The 20,046-nt window shown below is 31.3% G+C and overlaps 1 long non-coding RNA gene across 1 annotated transcript in view; it reads left to right on the forward strand.

Moving 5' to 3' along the window:
* The first annotated feature begins 439 nt into the window (after nucleotides 1-439).
* LOC139518039 (uncharacterized) overlaps nucleotides 440-20,046 on the forward strand; it is a 31,908-nt gene continuing 12,301 nt past the window's right edge. The window contains exon 1 of the long non-coding RNA XR_011663272.1: nucleotides 440-548. This is a non-coding gene — a long non-coding RNA (uncharacterized lncRNA). The remainder of the gene's footprint in view (nucleotides 549-20,046) is intronic.

The following is a 20,046-nucleotide window of genomic DNA, read 5'->3' on the forward strand; positions in this document are numbered from 1 at the left end:
CACGTTATGATGCTTTGTGATTTCAACCATCTTTTACACCAGACAAACTAAGCTACTGCCCATGCAAAGCATGCGTATTTAATGGTGGTATATAGGATTGTTAACCTACTTTAATAAATAAATACTTAAGGTTCACATTCTTTTCAATATTATAGATTTGTTCAGTGTGAAAAATGAAAAACAAAATCAAAAACTGAAAAGGGACGATTTAAAGTGATGTTTGAAGATATTCTTGTACTTAATTTATATTTCTGTATGATATCAACGATAGTTAACATCTTCAAACAAGGTATTTCTCAACTGTAATATTTATTATCTGTAAAGATCCTCCACAGTGATACATTTAATGTTTATATATATTTTAAAGGCATTTTCAGAAAATGCATTGTATCAGATACACACCAAGGGAGATAATTTAAAACAAGATACACTACAAAAGGTTAGTTTAAATCGAACATTGCTAACAGCGCCAATTCAAAGTAAAGCCAGTTCAATACTTAAACAGTTGTTTGGAACACATTTGGGCTTACTTCGTCCTAAAATATAACGTAAGTTTGATTTGTTTATTTCAAAATATTCACAGGGGAAACATTACTATTGGATTTTATAGTGCCGTCTGCGTGTCTCCAAAAACAGTGATTACGTGTCATAAAATAAAAGTTCCTTTGTAATATAAGTAGTTTAAACATATTTTATTGTCGTAATACTACAATGGAATTGGATTGAACAATTGGAGTCTATAATAACCAAACATAATTAAATTTTACATACAATACAACAAAGTTGTTTTTTTTCGCAAACAATGAAGGAACACCTGGCATTAAACATGAATTATGAGCACTACCCCCACTAAACTGAACACCAGAAAAAGTATAAAATGAGCGCTATGTATATTCGACTGTACTGAATCTTGCTCTTTCATTTTAACAAGTCTGTATTTTTACCAGAAACAACCAGATTAAGATTTGAGACATGCTTGACCAGGGGCCAGTTCACAAAGCTGTCTTTGGAATAAGGTCTTACGACATAGGATTACACGAGATGTGTCTTATAATGGTCTTACAATGGTCATAAGTGTATGTTAATTGATTACATTTTTTTCTATATTAATTTTGCAAATTATTATTTTATTATTGTTTCATTATCTTATCCTCTTTACCTTCTTGTAAATAAATCTTTATATCAGTGAACATTGGGTGTAATTTTATAACCTTATACTAACCGATACAGTAAAAACTTGAATTCAATTCACTTGTACAAAAACAAATGATTATCAGTTTATTGTTTTTTCCTTCAAATTTGTATTAAATTTTTATATGTATATTGGTGTATATATACATTAGTAGATTATTTCTTTCAATGAATACGTTTAGTAATTTATGGGAAATACAAATATGTAATACATTTACATTATCCCCCCCCCCCCCCCATTAATCTATGTTAGTTATGAAACATTTAATGAACTTGTGGCAGGTTTAGGAGGACGTAGCTAAGTTCGTCCTAAGAAAGCTTCGAGGCGAGGTCTGAGATATGTCCTATGATAGTCATAGTAGGATCAAAAGACATGTCCAAAGGTATATTTTATGACAGGTCTTATGATATTTTCGTGAAACCGGCATTTAGTGATTTCAATCTTGATTGTTTAACTTACTATCAAATGCATATTAAGATAACTTAAAAGTTGAGAAGAATACTGCATGCAAACTATGAATAACCCCTAATTTAAATTAAATTATTCAGACTGTATTGAACGATGAAACTATCTACTGAAATAACATTTGTCCTGAATTCTTGAATATGCATTTATACTTCTATTCAAATTCAAGAAAATTATAAATGAGATTAATGTGAGAAAAAAAAAAAGACAACAGTAGTATTTTGACTATTTTATTTATTATGTACATAATAAGTAAAATAGTACATTATAGGTAAAATACATGTACATAATAGGTAAAATAGTCAGAATACTACTATTGTCTATTTTTCTCTCACATTAATCCCATTTATAATTTTTCTTTAATTTAAAAAGAAGTCTGCTATTTATAAATGCATATTCAAGAATTCATAATAGGTGTTCACGCATCGTTGTAAATATAACGGAATTTGATGCGACTGTCATACAAGTGAGAGGTTAAGCGATATAAAACCAGGTTTAATCCACCATTATCTACATTTGAAAATGCTTCTACCAAGTCAGGAATATGACAGTTGTTATCCATTTGATTGATGTGTTTAATTATGTGATTTTGCCATTTCATTAGGGACTTTCCGTTTTGAATTTTAAACCTTTAATCACTTTAAGATAAAACTATATTCTATCTTTGTATAAAGGTGTTCTTATTTTATATACATCCAGAACTATTTTAGGTCGATCAATGCTAAATTATTATTTTTTTTATTATTATTATTATTATTATTGTTATTATTATTATTTTTATTATTATCATTATTATTATCATTATTATTATTCATCTTATTATTAGTATTATTATTATTCATCTTATTATTATTATTATTATTATTATTATTATTATTATTATTATTATTATTATTATTATTATTATTATTATTATTATTATTATTATTATTATTATTATTATTATTATTATTATTATTATAAATGGTTTTTTTTTATATCCTTTTGACGCATCATTTCCAACTATATAAAGAGATAATATATTATCTAATAATGGTGTTAATAGAATGTATGATTTGTACAGTGTACAATAACATAATTATTTTAGCATCCTGTATAATTGATTTTTTCATGTTAAAAGAAACATGTGTCACAAATATTTATCCTAGATATGAAACATCAATAACTTATTTATGTTACCTCAAGTACATCCTTGTAACTTATTAACGAATATGTTTTTACATTAGCAACAAGACTTGTTGAGCAATCTATGCTTATCCTTCAGGAGAAACTGAGATCAACACCGGTATTTCTGGTGGTTTATACTGTGTAGTCTCCCGTCTCCCTTGTAGTATTTTGTGAACTCTTCTTTGTCTTTTTCGTAGTTTTTTTCTTGCCATGATGGAGTCAAAACGCGAGACATATGTATACTTATTTACGGTGGTTGCGGCTTCAACAGTGCATAAGTTTTTTATTATGCCACTTAATAGAAAATCGATAGTGGAAGGTAATTGATATTGAGTATGCAGTTGTATTAGCACTGGCACATGGCATTTCTTTTGAGATTCGTCCAATACTTTAACATTTGTAATCATTGCAACAAATCGGCATATTTTGAAAGACTACAATTCAAATCGGCGGAGAATAATATCCCTATAGAAGACACAAGAATAAGCGCTCTTTATGAGACAGAATGTGGAGAATCCCTCTTTTTTATTTTTTTAGTCTTAAAACAAGAATAGTTTAAATCAATTTTAGTAATTCATTTTAACAATGTGCATAATGAATGCAACCCCTCTAGTCTTAAAAATTCTACTCTCCCGTATTAAGCCGACGTTTGTGACTCAATACAGGAACACATACATGTTACACTCCATATGTGAAATACCGACGTTTATGACTCAACACAGGAACACATATATGTTACACTTGATATGTGAAATACCGACGTTTGTGACTCAACACAGGAACACATACATGTTACACTTCATATGTGAAATACCGACGTTTGTGACTCAACACAGGAACACATACATGTTACACTCCATATGTGAAATACCGACGTTTGTGACTCAACACAGGAACACATACATGTTACACTTCATATGTGAAATACCGAAGTTTGTGACTCAACACAGGAACACATACATTTTACACTCCATATGTGAAATACCGACGTTTGTGACTGAATACTGGAACACATACATGTTACATTCCATATGTGAAATACCGACGTTTGTGACTCAACACAGGAACACATACATGTTACACTCCATATGTGAAATACCGACGTTTGTGACTCAACACAGGAACACATATATGTTATACGCTATATGCAGGTGCTTGGATACCACATCTTCTTATTTATATAAACTGGATAGAGATATTTCTCATAAGCACTCATACCACATCTTCTTATTTCTATTAACGAACGGTGTGACTTGATATGTGGCGCAACACTCCATTAATGCAACATCAAAATTTTGTTACTAAAGATTAGAAATTGCGGTTTACAGGCGAAGATTTTTTTTTTTTCAGAATAAACGGAAATTGTTGTATACAGTCATGAAAAATCCAAAACTGATAGCTGTTATACTCATTGGTCTGATGGTAGCAAAAAGTGAAGGTATAACAACTTGTTGTATAACACAAATTGTACAGAGGTACATTAATGTTTCATTTCATTGAAAATTTAGATGTGTATATTTCCTAATTATTTGTTTGAATTTCGATACACATAGATTTCTCTCATTTCAGCTTTATCATCTAGTAGAGTCCTTATGGACAACGTCGAAACTGAAAACTTTTTTAAATAAAGGGTTAATTCATGTATATTTCTTTATTATTCAACATAGTAGGTGGGATTTTACATAATTTCAAATTACAGAATGTTATGTATCGGAATATATAATAATAAAAGAAATCAAAAATGGAAAACTTAAAAGTTAAGGTAAAACATTTGCACCGTCGGATGCTGACGCATACTACAGACTCAGACATTAGTCCGACGATAAACCTACAATCAGTTGTTAGAATACATGTGCAAATTTTAATAATTGTGTATTTCACTGACTTCAAGGGTGTGGTTGTGTATAATCATTGGGGAGAAAGTAATTGATATGTAATGTGTGGTAGGAATGAACCACGTGAAAAGGTCGAGCCTCATGATAGATGTGAAGATAGACAAATAAGAATGAAATATATATTAATCATATGTATCGGAGACTAATCAGATTTCGAGATTTAAAATGATGCAATTAAAACATTAACAACGTTATCTGTATTTCAATGTTTTTTTCAACAAAGATATGACAGGATATGTTTTCTTTTTATTAAAATTATATGAAAAGCGTGGAGTACTAAATGTCTCAGCTACTCGTACCTGCAGTTTCTTCCACAAGAAAGTCACAGATGATAAATCCGTTGGTTGATCATGCCATACTTTTGTCTGGGCTTTTTTATTCGTATTTTATGTAATTGGTTAATTTTAAAGTGTTTTATCAAGTTAAATACTCAAATTGCGTTTTAGGTAACATGGCGTGTTATGCGTCCTGTTTTGCGGCAGTTGGTGCAACTGGTGTTGCTGTTGGTCCAGAGGCACTAGATGTACTCGGATTTACTCCCACTGGCATAGTAGCTGGATCATGGGCGGCTTGGTGGATGTCCTTATATGGAGGAAAAGTTGCTACAGGAAGTTTGTTTGCCACATTACAAGCCGTTAGTGCAAAGGGAGCAATGAAATGGACAGGAATTCCTTACCTTAAAGCTGTATGCAGCCATCTTTGTTATGACGAATTTTTTTAAACATTGCTAACAGTTATTTTAGGTCCGAATTTGATTTTAAATGTTAATTATATAAACTCTCAAATTTATGGTGTTTATATGGTTATTATTCAATTTTTCTTTGACATGTCATAATAGGGAAAAGTAAGATCACAAAAATACTGAACTTAGAGGAAAATCAATTCGGAAAGTCCATAATCACATGGCAAAATCAAATAACAAAACGCATCAAAAACGAATGGACAAGAACTGTCATATTCCTGACTTGGTACAGGGATTTTCAAATGTAGAAAAATGGTGGATTAAACCTGGTTCTATAGCGCCAACCCTCTCACTTTGATGACAGTCTCGTCAAATTCCGTTATATTTACATTGATGCGTAAACTAAACAGACACAATAAATAAAATAGTCAAAATATGGGTACAACAGTCATCATCGTATAACAATTTTAAAAGGGACAATTTAACAGAACTCAAAAACATCTATCTACAAACACATTTAAAATTTACATAGACAATGTTAGCATGTAGGGTTAATAAATCAAAAGTATGTAAGAATGAATATCAGAAATAGACCGAGATTGAAAATAGTCCAAAAGTTGTATATAGAATTTATAAGAATCCACAAGTAGTTAATTCAACTATCAGTCATCATCGTATAACAATTTTAAAAGGAACAATCTAACAGAAAACAAAAAACATCTATCTACAAACACATTCATCGTATTGAGTGTCTGACGTCAGAAAATTTTATACGTCACTTAAATTTGTCGTTCAATGTGCATACAATCAATTTTAAAATTGTACATAGGCAATGTTAGCATATAAGGTTAAAAAATCAAAAGTATGTCAGAATAAATTTCAGAAATAGACCGAGATTGAAAATAGTCCAAAAGTTATATACAGAATTTATCAGAATCCACAAATAGTAAATTCCACTACGCGATTGATTGATTTTGACGTTTATGGTTCAACGTATTTTGTAATTCATAATAGAAATATATCATAATGACATTAAATAGAACAATATCATACTGACGGGATCTTTTAAAGTACAGAGTCACGTTATAAGAACCAAAGAATACAAAAAGTCGTATTTACAAAGCACGACACCAAAAATTGAAAGACAATACAAACACATTGACGAGATGTACAAGTACCGAGCCACGTCAAACGGATATGACATAAAACCATTCAACAGTAAAGGTAATATTAATAATAGAACAAAGACAAATGAAAGAACTATAAAACACGTTGTTAAGATGATGAACAACATCAGTACACAGAATCTATACACCAAGACCATCGTGTATTATTTGTGAAGTTGATACGGAATATTTATCAACAAGGTCTTGGTACCTTCCGATGACCTTTTTTAGAAATAGGACGAGAAGTTCTTTGACAAACTCCTGGTTCATTAACTTTCTACGCAGACACTGATGACGTTTTACAAAGTCTGAGTAGGAGCTGCAAGCTCTTGAATATCGAATAAGTTGGGAAATATATATCCCATATGCAGATGAAGTTGGTATATTGCTACTAAGGTGGAGGAAATTTATAATTTGATATTTAAAATCGTCTCGTTTGTCATAGATTCTGGTACTAGGATTACTGTGTAAGTCAAATTCGAGATATAAGTCTAAAAATGAGGCGGAGGAAGCCGTGGCTGTTGTTTCTTTAATCTCTAGTTCTGGGGGATATATTAATGGAACCCAATCAGAAAAGTTCGGATTGTTTATGAAAAGAACATCATCAATATATCTAAAAGTGAAATTAAAGAATCTGGCTTCTTTGATCCTCTTGTTTTTGACAAGTGTCTGGAGGAACTCCGATTCATAAGAAAATAAGAAGATGTCGGCAAAAAGAGGCGCACAGCTTGTTCCCATAGGAATGCCGACAATTTGCTGGAAAAGTCTACCTCCAAACTCAACAAATATGTTGTCGATAAGAAACTCCAGCATACTGACCACTTGTTCTTCTGTGTAGCATGTTTTACCTTTTTGTTTGTCACTATTAACGAAATATGCCTTATGAAATCCCAAACTAATAAATTTATAGTGTATGCTACCATTTGTATATTGAAAGGCATTGTGGATTATTTCTTAAAGGCGATTTTTCAATTTCACATGGGGAATGGTGGTATACAGGGTTGTAAAATTGAAAGTTTTGATAGAACAAATTTTAGAAAAAGACCGAGATTTAAAATTGTCTAGAAGTTCTTTAGAATTTTTAAGAATCCACATATGGTTAATACCACTACGCGAGTAAACAGTTTCACAGTATTTCTGAAGACCCTCTTTCACTGCGGACAGAATTTTAGTCAATCTAATGGACAATTCTTTAGTGGATCATGAAGATGAGCCAGCAATATACCGTTGTTTGTACGCAATTTTATGAAGCTTTAGTATCCAATACAAACAAGGTAAGTCATCCGTTTTGGTGTTCAATGTTATGTTTATTGAAGCCATGAAGGACTTATGATTTGCTAAAATCTCATCCTTGTCAAATGATATGTCTTTGTATGTGGGATCACCTGATTCTCCTTTATATCCAATTCTTTTACAAGACATTCGTAGTAATACGATTTACATACAAAGACAATATTATTTTAAGCTTTGTCCGCAGGAACAACAACATACTTATCATGAAGAGATGATAGACATTTTATGGCCTCTTTGTCTCTGAAAACAGACTTTGGTCGATCGTTCACACAGTTTTTCAACTTGTTTATGCGACGTTTTATCAGAGACCTGATAGTTTTAACCCATTCTGACAAAGTGTCCAGTTCAACTTTTTCTCGCTTAGCCCATGCTCTGGCGTAGTTCACAATGGAATCCATAATTATTTTGAAGTTATGGTTCCAATTGATGTATTGGGGTTCTCTAAACTTAGGACCATGAGAAATCACCTTTCCGAGATTTTCATGTTGAATTATGTTTAGATCCCCAGTTATAACATGACCAGAGGGGCTGTTATTATAAGGCGAGTGGGAACAGTCACATGTCGAAGGTTTTTTTTTTATGTATTGTTCTAAGTCAAGGTCCTGCAATGCTTGTTTATAGTTAAATATTTTAGGTGCAATGGTTTTGGTGTAACTGTAGAATACAACAGGAACAGACTGATTTTGAAAATGAATAGGAATTTTAGGTGTTACCTCCTTGTGATGTAGAACGTTGCAGATATTGATTGCATTAATTCCTCTATTGGCAACATCAACAGGAAGAAATTTCCTCTTTTCCTCATGTAAAGGTTCCGATCTTACTGGCTTGAAAAAATGGAAAAGAGCTACATTACAAATAATACTGACTAGTCTGTATATTGCAGAAAATTTCTCAAGATAAATATAACATGTACAATTGGTAAGTGATGACTGCTTCATTTACATAGTATGCATTTTTCATGCTTTTATAATCAAACTCGAATTTGACAGTTCAGTTTTTGAACTATGGTATTTATAGTTTAGTTTTACAAACAAAGGATAGTGCGCTATTTATACATATCTATAGTTTAACATTACCCATATTGCTGTTTGTCAAAAAAGTGGTTAATTAAATTTGCAATTTGTCTTTAACCTTTTCAAATGAGTAACGGCTATGGTCTTGTCAGTGAAAGATGGCCTTGTTCATATGCGTTTGGGGCCATTACAAAATATTATATGTTATAATATATTGGTTTTTCAGAAAAAATCGAGGAGATGAGATATTTATTTCGAGTAACATATTAAAATCAAACAAACGGGACCTATCTATTTGTAAACTCTACATGTTTCTATTTGGTTTGCTTTTGTTATATGTACCAATTACTTACTCATTAAAAGATGAACCACTTATAATGTTATTCATATACCTGACAGAGACGGACTAGTGTGTTGTTAACATCTGACTATATTTGATTGATCTATTACACCATTTTTGTTAAATGCAGTTGGAACCTCGTTGTGTATTTAGATATTTGTCTATATACTTGATGAACACCGACAAATTCATTTATTTCTTTTTTTGTCATTTGGTAGTCTATCGGATAAAACTATGTAAAAACCATTATGATTAAATGGAATTCATTATGCTAATTTTTCCTGGATTAAAAAAATGACGATCGAAACATTCATATTTTGGGGTTTTTTTGTAGTCAGAAAATTACAAAACAGCATATCATGTCACTTTCTAATGTCACTTATTTTTATCAGGACGACCTTTAAGGGATCTGTAAAAATTCCATGGAACAAGTTTTTCTCGTCAACTTAATACTTGTTTGGCTTTCTAACTTCTTTATCTGAGCTTCACTGATAAGTCTTATGTAGACGAAACGCGCGTCTGGCGTATCAAATTACAAGCCTGGTACCTTTGATAGCTATTTCAACTGTTTTGATTGGTCAATCAATTTTCTGAGTTGTTCTTTTTAAGTACTGTACTACAGCGTAAATAAAGTATATCTTCATATCTATTCATCTTATAAATGAAATGTCAGGAGAACTTTTTTGTTTAATATCATGTTTTGTCTTGAAATATGCATATCAGTGAAATCATAAATGTTTGAGTGCGCAGAATTCTCTTGATCTTATGACACATTTATACCAGTCAACTAGAGGATTGAGAAGCATTGCTACCTGGATAACCACAGAAACAGTAGAAAACAAGTAATAGTTCAAACATACTATGCTTTTTTCTTTTTTTTTTTTTTTTTTTTTTATCGACGATGGAGAGCTGTAAGGCAAACATATATATATATTTATATCATTTTCATGTTGAAAATTTAAAAATATTGAATTTAAAAACTAAGTCAGTTGAAAATAAGATACCAGAAACTGAATATAATTCCCGGGGTTTTGTGCATGTTCCAATGGATCACTAAGAGGACAGAACATTCCAATTAACTCTGAGAGGTCTTCCAACGTTTTTGCAAAAGGGTTCATCTCCAATGCTTCCAGATAAGAAGAACTAAGTCACGTGGTTGAACAAGTGGGCGAACAAACTGCACTCCAAAATTTTCTGATGTTGTAGTCGTTGTGATGGCTTTAGAAAATATTTTATTTCCATGATGTAAAACAATATATTAACCCTTCATTATATATGTTATATATATGTTCAAACTCTTTTAGGTCATTTTTTAGTAGCAATAAACAAAAAACTATGTCAATTGGACATGCTTTGATACTTTATCTGCCTTGAATTTTTATAAGTTAACATTTTTGTTCGCTTTGGAGATTCCGCATATCGTCAGGTTATCGGAATTCCAATGGGGACTAACTGTGGACCACTTATTGCGATCCTTTTTTTCGTATTGCTATGAGTTACAATTTATGACAAAAATCAGCAAAGACCCATCGAAACAACATCTGATACAAAAATTTAATAATACTTTTAGATATTTGGATGAAATTTAAGCTCTCAATAATGACGACTTCAGTATGTATACTAAAGAAATTTATCCTGTTGAACTTGCTTTAAATAAAGCTAATACTAACAATGACCACTGCACTTTCCTCGATCTTGATATATATATATCATTAACGGTGAGCTTAATACTAAGATTTATGATAAAAGAGATGATTTCTCATTTCCTACCGTTAATTATCCATTTTTAGATGGTGACGTTCCCTTGTCACCATCTTACGGTGTTTATATATCTCAACTTGTACGATTCGCTCGAGTATGTAACAATGTTTTAGATTTTAACGAGAGAAATTTATGTATTACTGAAAAATAATTACACCAGGGTTTTCGATATCACAAACTCGTCAAAACATTTACTAAATTCTATCATCGGTATAAGGACATTATTCGTAAATATAGCTCAACATGTAGACTTCTTATACGTTCAGGTATTTCCAATCCAATATTTTATGGAAATATTCTGTATAAAGCACACAAATGTCAGTATTCACCTCAAAAGCTAACAAAACCTTTAAATAGACTTATTAAGAAGGGATATAGTTATGATACCGTTGTCAGGTCATTAAAGATTGCATATTTTGGCGTTAATATTGATTCACTTATAGGGTCTTTGCATCGGAACTAAACACATTTATTATTAATAAACCAGTTGTTGGCATGACACGGGTTATGTTCTTCTCATATATGTAATGATGGTATGATACTAAACTCCTCACATGGAGGATTGTGCCTTATATTCATATCATGAAGACATAATTTTTCAATCAGTTTAATTGAGGTCCGGAGCTGGCATGTCAGTTAACTGCCAGTAGTTTGATGTTATTTATGTATTATTGTCATTTTGTTTATTTTCTTTGTTTACATCTTCTGACATCAGACTCGGACTTCTCTTGAACTGAATTTTAATGTGCGTATTGTTATGCGTTTACTTTTCTGCATTGGCTAGAGGTATAGGGGGAGGGTTGAGATCTAACAAACATGTTTAACCCCGTATTTTTTTCACATTTTTACCAGTTTATGTATGTTTTTTCTTCTTCTAATATTGTTGTCAATATAATAGAATTTTATTCCACTGGCATACAAGTGAGAAGTTTAGCAAGCTATACTACTAGGTTGAATCCATCATTTTCTACTTAATAGGACAGTCATTTTCCTGTTATTTGAGCTGTTGAATTTGCCATTTGTTAAGAGATTTTACGTTTTAATTTTTTTTTTTTTTGGCGTTAAGTTTTTTTGTAATTTTACTTTCTGCCAAGTGAAACCAGATCGTAGTCTTACAGTTAAGTACACATACGTGCAATTTTCGTTTGTCTTTCAACTTGACAAGGAGTTCCTTTTCCAAATGCTTCTTTTTTAATCTGTTTAATTCTTTCAATAGTTCCAAATCCGAAATCCAAAAGGCTTCGTCCATTAACCCCATTCAAGTTCACAATCTCTTTTCACTATTACGAAAACATCAATATGTTAATGATCTGTTTTCAGATTTCTTTTAAAGGATATACAAAGCACTTTTTTTGTGTGTCCGTACATATTTATGACCTTGCTAGGAAATTTCATTTAGTAAATATGTTGGTGTCTCAAATCACTAACATGTTTCTTTATTCGCGATTGTGTCATATTTCCGATTGTGACATTTTACCAAGGGTGGTTTCGCATTGATATATGTATAAAATTGGACGATTAACTGTTGTCAATTCCAGTCCTAACACCTCTAGTCTTCATGTGATACCCTCATGTTTTGTTTGTGACCTTGTGTTGTCTCTTGCTTATCAATTTATAGCTTGCTTTAGAACATCGGTAACTATGGATGCCTTAATTGAATAAAAACCAGGAGTGATATGATCGCCCATGCAACATGTAAGTTATCACAGGGACATTAACAGAAATAAATACCAAATTATCGAACGTTACAATTTGCTATAATCATCTTCAACATAATCTTATTTAAAATTTGGATTTATAAATCAGGAAGTTTACCTGATTTAGTCTCTGTTGTTAACACCATCCAGTTACGATTATCTTCTCATATTTTAATACCATAATTACGATTATCTTTTTTTTCGAGTTACGTTTATCATCCCAAATTTTGTAACGGCAATTTGCAAAGCGCTTAGACAATTCCAGTGCACCGTTACGATTCAAATATGATGAAATGGTATAGAAAAACCTTGCAGCTGAGTAACTATTGAAAAAAACATGCTTCATTTGAGAAAAATGATTGTAAAGATTTTACCTATATCTGCCGTCGCCACATTGGGATAGTCGTAATTCCAGTTACAGTTATCAGTTTAATACCAGTGAATATGTATACCAGTAAAATCATGAATCATCTAAGTGCGCAGAATACCCTTAATTTTATAACACATGCATACAAGTCAACGGTTAAGGAGTGTTTAGAAGCATGGATACCTGGAAAACACGTTAGAAACAATATGTAGTTAAAATATACTATGCCATTTCATCTAATGTGTGCTGTAAGGCAAACACATATATCGTTTTCAATATGAACATACATTATGATATTGTTCACTCTATGGATATAAAACAAAATTTCTCATAATAACTCAAATATGTTTTTACTTCCAAAAAGTTTGGAAAATAAACAAATTAATTTTTACGCTAAAACTAATGGGGTAATGGACCTTTAAAAAGATTCAATTCAATTTTCTATCATGTATGAGGTCTTCCACATGAATGATTAACTAAGAAAACTGTCCCAAATCATTTACTGCAAACAAATGATCTCTTTGCGGTTCTGATACAAGTTATAACTTTTGACGACCATCATCTGTTGATATTCGATCCTCATCCCATTAACATCAGCTACATTCTTAAAGATGGGTTGCAGAAAGAACTATATTGTCACCGTCACAATTGTACAAACTGTTAGTAATAAAACTTTCCTTTTTACAGCTTTGCTGGGTCTCATTCCTGTGGAATTACAAAAAAAAAAAAATATCAATAAATAATTAATTTAAAATAATTTCTAACTGATAATTTTTATGACACAATATCTGTATTTTCAAGTCAGTACCGAAGTACTAGTTACTTGGCAGAGGTATTGTCAAATTATGTCTTCATTTTACAAAATTCATTTAAAGAATACAATAAACAAATTGGGTTGAATATATTTAGAAACAGATTTTGGCGTATTCAAACCAGGTTTTTGGTGCGATTTTTGTTGCTCTATCTTAATTGATCTTTATAGTGTTTGTTATCTTGTGTGTCCTCTTTTTTATTATTATAGGCCATTGTGGTTTGAACCGATTCGGTGGACATCCATTTGCAAGCCTATTTCCATTTAGATAGAACAATTTGTCATTAATCGATTATTAATATTAATGATCGTACTTACACTACAAACTGCTCAGAGTCTGAATTGACCAGTAAAATCGAGCACACATTTTACTCGACCAGTCTCGACATTGTCTCGACTGTACTTAACTGTACTTAAGTGTACTCAACTCGACTTTACTTAATTAGTCTGATTCAGTACTTGATGATCTTTGTGTAGTCTGAAATGGTCTTGACCAAGGCTCGACCTGTCTCGACCTGTCTTGACTAGTCTCGACTCAGTCTCAACCAGTCTCGAACTGTCTCAACTAGTCTTGACCTTCAAATTTAGTTTTGACTGGTGTAAATCAGCTAATCTAACAAAATTAAATATTGATCTTACAAAATTCAAGCTTATTAGGTAGATTTATTGCTGTGAAATGAAAGAATTTAATTTTACAATAGGTAAAAATAAAAATTATTATATAAATTCAGATAGGCATCTTTATTTTTTTTTTATAACTTTTTCAAATCCATTTGGATTTTCATCAAACTATGCAGCTATCTTAGATATGTCTTAAGCTTACCGAATCCCATGTCATTTAGAATTGTTGTATTGCTGTAAGATTCAGTAAGCTTAATATATATCTAAGACAGCTGTATAGTTTGATTCAGTAAGCTTAATATATATCTAAGACAGCTGTATAGTTTGATTAAAATCCAAGTTGATTTGAAAAAGTTATTAAAAAATTAAAGTGTACTATCTCTATTTTGTCCGAATTGCAAATCCTAGCTTTTTTTTTACCAAGATTAATTAAATTCTTAAATTTTACAGCAATACAACAAAAAACTAAATGACATGGGATTCAGTAAGCTTAAGATATATCTAAGATAGCTGCATAGTTTGATGAAAATCCAAGTTGATTTGAAAAAGTTATAAAAACAATTAAAGATGCCTATAGATCTGAATTTATATAATAATTTTTATTTTACCTATTGTAAAATTAAATTCTTTCATTTCACAGCAATAAATCAAACTACCTAAAAAGTTTGAATTTTGTAAGATAAATATTTAATTTAGTTAGATTAGCTGATTTACACCAGTCAAAACTAAATTTGAAGGTCAAGAATAGTTGAGACAGGTCGAGACTGGTTGAGACTGAGTCGAGACTAGTCGAGACAGGTCGAGACTAGTCAAGACAGGTCGAGCCTTGGTCAAGACCATTTCAGACTACACAAAGATCATCAAGTACTGAATCAGACTAATTAAGTAAAGTCGAGACCTAGTTAAGTACAGTCGAGACAATGTCGAGACTGGTCGAGTAAAATGTGTGCTCGATTTTACTGGTCGAGCACAAAAACTGGTCAATTCAGACTCTGAGCAGTTTGTAGTGTTATGTTATAACACTTTAGTATTTTTACTTTAGAAACGAACTTTAGTTACACCTTTAATTATAAGACTATCGTGAACATACCATTTAAAACTGTAAACATTGTTTCTCCTAACATTAATACCTTTATGTACATGTTGTACCAGGATTATAATGAATTGGCATGATTGCGTGCTTTACGCTGTGATATTTATTAAATTTAAAAACAAGTTCTGAGTCAGTTGAAAATAAGATAGTTCAATATAATTCCCGGGGTTCTATTTATCTGTTTATTAGCCAATGGACCATTTAGCGTACATCACATTCCAATAACCTCTGAGAGGTCTTCCAACGTTTTGCCAGGGACCATACTTCTCCACACAGCTCTTAAATTAACATCAAACCGATTGATTGTGTCCGTAGAGTTTTTTAATCTTAAACTTGTGTTCATTGTGAGTATATAATTACACTCTGTTATTTCGATGGAGAGTTGTCTCATTGGCACTCACACCACATCTTCCTATATATATATCCCATAAGATTTCATTTCAGTTAAATCGGTGTATGAAGACATACCTCTTGATGCAATTTCAAGGCATGTTGGCATGATATGGAATGTGTAGTCATTTGAGAAATGAATGATAGCAGTTTTTGAAGATCGACATAACGATAACCGTTCTGTGTTGTAAATAAATAAACTTATCATAGATACCAGGACGAAATTTTATATATAGTAAGTCTTCCTTTTTCAAAATTGGCTTCAAATAGTTTGAATCTCTGTACACAATATCAAATTGAGCATTAAAACATGGTTGGTTTGATGTTCTATTGATCTATTGGTTCAATTTATATCTTGAAATACAAATTTCTGTTACACGTAAATGGGTACACGGGTCTACCCCTTTTTACAGTATATTTCACTTTTCTAATAGATGTTCTTTTAAAACTATGACCACCACCTCTTCAACCAAACCTGTTGGTTCTCTTCCTACATTTATACTTCATGTCACTTAATATAATATACTCTAATTCTTTTCTTATTCTTCTTAATATAACGTATTGATTGATGTGTTGCAGACTTTAACATGTGTCAGACCTTTAAGCTTGTAATACATTGTATGATGTTAACATACAGGTTTGGAAATAGGAATACATACATTAAAGTTTAAATGCTGACTATACTTACTTCTGTAAGAGTGTAGGAAGCACAATGTACCTTTATAATAAAAACAAAATTAAATTAAAAAGTTTATTAAATACCGGAAGTATTCCCGCATTAGCCCCTTGCATGCGATTTCGTTTTACTTATTTTTATAAATACCACTTAAACGATCTATATACAACTTTGTTATGTTAAAAAAAATGCAAAAAGGGAAATATATGTTCTACACAGCATGCAATATTCATAAACGATTTTCTAGATTCCTCAATGTTTTCATTGTTGGTGACCTAAGAGTACTCCCGGAGGTAAATGCGTATAGTTCCAAAAGAAATATTTTTTATTTTTTCGAGAATTCATGTATCAATTTCTTTATACAAATTAAAAGAGATTTCAATACCGCGTAGTAATTTACTATGCAGACCGGGGAAAACAAAATGAAAACTTTACAAACATGCTGATGCAAAATATTGTTTTTATACTTTGGGAGTAAAACTTCAATGCAACACTTAAAAACAGAATATGATAGCCATGGAATGTATGTGAAAAAGTATCAATACCAACCCATTTCGATTCTATTTGTTTATTATAAAATCGTCCATAGTTTTCCTTCAAGCCCAAACATAGCGGCCTTAATCAACACACATGACACATGTTTAACACCGAGGTACTGGATTACCTTGTGAAAAATAGTAAGAAAAAATGCTAGCACGATATTTATCATAACCGCATGTATCAATGTATGTATACAAGATTACCGAAGGGTAGGATTTCAATTTGCTTGATTTCCCATAAATTTTGCAAATAATTTCAACAAATAAACATGAATAAATTTTGAGTTTAAAAGATCAAGACGGGGTCATAAACCTTCAGTTGATACAAAAGTAAAAGGCATTTTCAGAAAATGCATTGTATCAGTTGTACACCAAGGGAGATAATTGAAAAGGTAATGTTGAATTGAGCATGCGTACACCACCATTCCAAAATTAAGTCGATTCATTACTGTAATAATATTTTTGGAATACATTTTTTATTATTTCGTCTCAATATTACGTAAGTTTATGTTATATTAAAAGTATTCAAATGGACACACAACTATGAGACTGTGATAAGGAATATTATAGTGCTATCTGCATGACTCACCAACATTTGGACAAAAAAAAGAATTTCATAATGATTACGTGTCATGAAATAACAGTTCCTTTGATATATAAGTAGTTTAAATATATTTTATTTTGGAAATATTACTTTGCAAAATAATTGGACACAATGAATAATTGAAGCATATAATACACACATATAATAACTTAATTATACATACAAATAATAAAGATATATAAAAAGATCAAGAAAAACCCTGACAATGCACTGCCAGCGTTCATTTTAAACTAATAAAATTCTTAAACGAGCAGTATTTGTATTCGACTGTTACCTGAAAAACAAGTCCGAATTTTTACAAAAATAACCCGCTAACGATTTGCAACGTATCTGACACAGACACTTGTCTCAGAATTTGTTTTCTATATAATACAAGGTACTTGTCTCGCATGATTTAAACATTGCAGCCGGTCGCGAAATTCCGTTGTATGCCTATTTCTCAGTTATCAACCCCACTAAAACTTGTTATTTCGTAAATCTAAATTGATTTTCCTGTTAGTTTTTGTCTTAATAGAACTTATCACCCAGTTAGTAAAATTGTAAAAGGTACCGTGAAAAAAAAAATTCCACAAATTGTCCCATTACGTCAATGTCATTCGTAATAATACAATTGAGAATGGAAATATGGAATTCATTCGACTCTTGCCTTTACGTATGAAATGAAATAAGATCAGATAATTCCGAGAATCATTAAGACTTTCCAATAATATTTGACCAATCGGAAACAATGATATTTAAAGCGAGTGGGAAGATACTTTTTACTGCGAGACATGTATTTCAGTCTAACGTCGGTAGTCGAAATAATTACGATTGAGATTGACTAGCTTTGGTAGGATTGCTACGGATGATTCCGACAACTAAAGTAGGCATGTTTTACAACATTTTGAAGATAAATCAGTTTAGATTTACGACATAACAAGTTTTAGTGATGTTGATAGCTGAGAAATCGGCATATAATGGAATTTCGCCAACAGCTGATATTTTTCTAAAATGTGAGTTAATTACCTTGTGTTATATGAAAGTAATACAAAAAACAAATTCTGAGACAAGGGATTTCTATTTAATCAATCTTTATGCTGCTTTACTATACTTTATGACCACAGTATCAACTGCATAATAAATTAACATAAGATCAGCATATTGCATGAAAATCGTACATAACGCTAAATAAAAATGGATCGATTCAGACAGTTATGTACGATGCAGTTATTAACTAAAATAAAATTTGTCCTGAATTTTTAAATGTGATGAAAAAGCAGTTATAATAGGCCAACTTCGATAAAAAAAAATCAAGATAATTAAAAATGATATTAATAAAGAAAACAAAACCAAGTAATTTTTATAACTAAATAGATAGTTTTCATTATAAAACCTATGTACATATACTTTTTTCTGACAAAAATTCTTTGATTGGTCCACATTTAGATAAAGTTTACTTTTTTTAATTGCTTACTTCAAGGAATAAAATTGAGAATGGAAATGGAGAATGTGTCAAAGAGACAAGAACCCAACCATAGAAAAAACAACAGCAGAAGGTCACCAACAGGTCTTCAATGTAGCGAGAAATTCCCGCACCCGGAGGCGTCCTTCAGCTGGCCCCTAAACAAATATATACTAGTTCAGTGATAATGAACGCCATAATAATTTCCCAATTCTACACAAGAAACTAAAATTGAAATAATACAAGACTAACAAAGGCCATAGGCTCTTGACTTGGGACAGGCGCAAAAATGCGGCGGGGTTAAACATGTTGAAATAATTTGTCGACATATTTTCCGTGACTTAAGCGTGACTCGTCTCGTAAAAATCCGTTTATCGCAGTACGAATGTATCTCTCATTGAAATAAACTATTATCTGATTGTACATGTTATACATGTGCTCAATTTTCATGCTTCTTTGTTGATTGTTTACTATAAGATTACAATCGGTAAACCTCGGCTTTAAACACGACAAATAATTAGCCGCCATATTTGCACGTCATAACAAATAAAATTGACGATTATACGATATATTTGCGTAAAAACCATGTTAGATGTGCACAGAAAACCAAATTTATGATAAATGCATTTGTTCAAGAATTGAATAAACATTATTTTTCACCAGTCACTCGTTTCATGACTTTAAATGGAACTCCAGAACTTTTATTCCAGTTCGGTAGTTGTATATCGATTTTTTGTTTTACAATTAACAATATTATTTTTTATTATTGTATTACTTGTTGGTTTGTTTTCGTTATTACTATTCATGATTATAAAAAAAGTTTTAGAATTTGA

Source organism: Mytilus edulis, chromosome 3 (genome assembly GCF_963676685.1).
Source record: "Mytilus edulis chromosome 3, xbMytEdul2.2, whole genome shotgun sequence".
Taxonomy (NCBI): Eukaryota; Metazoa; Mollusca; class Bivalvia; order Mytilida; family Mytilidae; genus Mytilus; species Mytilus edulis.